General features: G+C 35.4%; 1 non-coding gene across 1 annotated transcript; it reads right to left on the reverse strand.

Annotated features, from left to right (window-relative positions):
• Nucleotides 1-2649: 2649 nt before the first annotated feature.
• On the reverse strand, nt 2650-2808 carry LOC124899178. The gene has a single exon (XR_007056302.1). It is a non-coding gene; the product is annotated as a U1 spliceosomal RNA (small nuclear RNA).
• Nucleotides 2809-2906: the final 98 nt, after the last annotated feature.

The following is a 2906-nucleotide window of genomic DNA, read 5'->3' on the forward strand; positions in this document are numbered from 1 at the left end:
AAACCTAGCCGAAAAGGGGTTCAACACCTACTACAGATGCATTAAAAATAACTTTAATCATGTATAAATAGTATATTTTTCTGTCGAAGGGGATTCGGAACCCCTATCAAAGGGCTGGCTCCACCCCTACCCAACGGTGCATGAAAGCTCTCGCTATGTGCAGGGCCTGAAGAAGGGTCAAACACGTATTTATTGTATACGCAACCTCACCTCATGTTTTTGTAAGAGGTTATTTTCACGGCTTAAACTAGTGACCTTCTGGTCACGTGACAACAACTTTACTAGTTAGTCCAAGATTCTCCTCCGCCTTATTGCTTAGTGGGAAAGATTATTATTTTTTACTTTCCAAAATATCATTTTCAAACTACATATATTATTTCAACTTGCTTAACTAATAACAAACTTTTAGCCATATATTTTGTTGAATTAATAGGTTTGTCTTTTCATCAAATAGGGTAGGTATTTTGACTAATAATACTGACCAAAAAGTCTAGACTAAACTCTATTGATTAAGTCCTACTTGATGTTATAAGTAGATATTATCTAGACATAATACATAAATGTGTTCTTTAATTTGACCTCAATTGACATTTATGTCCTCCGACTTTAAGTGCCCTCCGGCTTTAAGTGTGCAGAAATAGACACGTAAACTTATTTTTGAACAAATAGACATTATTAATTAATGCATATAAGGTAAATATATATTATATATCCATGATTCAATTAGAAAAACGATATATGTGTCATTATCATAGATTTGTTATTAGTTGTTTAAGAGTTAAGACACATTGATTTAATCCCAAGTGGAGTATAATTAGTCAACAAAAAAAATTGTATTATTTCAACTTTATCATGTACAATTATTGGTTCTTCAAGAAGCTAACTTTTAGATGATGATCAATATTTAGGTCTTCCTACGTAACACTGACCTGGATATACATTATATTTTTCTATAATTCATCCTTAGCAGAATTCTAGTGTATGTATACATATATATATATATATATGTCAATTTCAGTTTTGAACTACTGCAGACTTGTTTCATAGTTTTCAACTGAGCGGCAGATCTGACGCGACTGACAAATAAGCCGACGTTAATAGCAGGTCTAATTCCGCAAAAAAAGAGCTCTGTTTCCAAACAGATTTGTCCATCAGTAATGGGGATCACATTGGTGGGAATATAGGCCGATACGTCTCCAGCTTGTGTTTCAATGACGGGTAAGGCAGTCAAGATACCTGCGCTTGTTTCCAAACAGATTTGTCCATCAGTAATGGGGATCACATTGGTGGGAATATAGGCCGATACGTCTCCAGCTTGTGTTTCAATGACGGGTAAGGCAGTCAAGATACCTGCGCTTGTCTGGTCCGATCGTTAGCCGCTCTTTCTAAGAGACGGCAATGTAAATAGAAAACATCCCCTGGGAAAGCCTCACGACCTGGTGGTCAGCGTAACAATAATGACATTTGTCGATATGCTACCGCCTGTTTACTAAGATCATCATAGATTATTAATGTGTGCATTCTATTATCGCGGAAATATTCCCCCATGGCACACCCAGAATATGGGGCCAAAAACTGTAGAGGAGCAGGATCCGAAGCGGTGGCTGCTACAAGAATAGAATATTACAAAGCATTCGCTTATGAAAGAATTTGAACCAATTGTGCCACAGTTGAGCGTTTCTGTCCAATCGCTAGATAGACACAATACAATGTCACACTCTCAGAGGTGACCCTTGAGTTCAGCTGCTCTATATATATATAAGAGTCTATCGACTTTTTGTCTGTATACAAAACTGCATACAATGGGTGTATTATTGTTGTATTACTCATACAAATTGCGTGCACTAGGTTATTTTATTGTTGTTGTAGTAATATTTTTCGTATAATAGTAGAGCTTTTAATGGGTCGTGTTGGGATAATTTGAATCCAGCCTAACAGAGGATTAGGGTTCGAAGGATTAGGGTTCGAACCTCCCGGAATGAAAAAGATCTTGTTGAAAGCACCGTCACTCGAAGTGGGTCTTATAATACATAAACAAAGATTTTGTTTGGAAGATTATCTATATTTAAAATGTGTGACTTCAATTTCTTGATCATTGAAGTCAATAACTCTAGTTTTATTACTTTATAAAACTAACAATATGTTAATATAATATTGGAAAAATCTCAACTTTTATATTTAGAGAACTTAATAAACCACAATTAAAAGAAAAAATCCACTAATTATCCATTATGCTTGCTATATCATCATTATCTCTACTAAAATCTTTAGTATAAATAACATAAATATCAATCCTTTTGAAAGTAATTGCACTCTCTCATTTTTTTTAATTACTTTACTCTCTCTTCCTATTAATATACATAACATAGCCGACATATACATAGCATTCTGTGTATCTGTTGAAATTTTTGTAATATATTTATGAAGTTGGAATTTTTTGTAATATTGGAAACATAAGTTGTGTATTTGTATAATTTTTAGAAATCTTTAACTATTACTTACTTAAACAAATGGGCCACTCAATTGGGTACTAAAGATTTGGGCTTTGCCATAAGTCCAAGCCTCTCTAGTAAAGGTATGGTTTAACCAATTCATTGCACTTGGACTCTATGTGATCCAGGCCCAATGAGCAAAAATCTTGGTTTAAGAATTGGGTAAGGGTCACGCGAGCCCAATACCACAAATTATAACATAGGCTCGATTACTTGAGTCGTACATTAGGCGGGCACCTCTAGAAAGTACAATGAAGGTCACCAACCTAGGTCGTGTACCTTTTTGATTGCCCATTGACCTTATGAAGGACAACAAAGAGGTCCGAGGCGATGGACCAAACTATTGAGAATTTTTCTCAACTCAAAAATTGAACTTTGCATTGGGTAGGGGCCTTGAGAATGCAGGCCCCCGCT

The sequence above is a fragment of the Capsicum annuum genome, chromosome 5 (genome assembly GCF_002878395.1).
Source record: "Capsicum annuum cultivar UCD-10X-F1 chromosome 5, UCD10Xv1.1, whole genome shotgun sequence".
In the NCBI taxonomy this organism is placed as follows: Eukaryota; Viridiplantae; Streptophyta; class Magnoliopsida; order Solanales; family Solanaceae; genus Capsicum; species Capsicum annuum.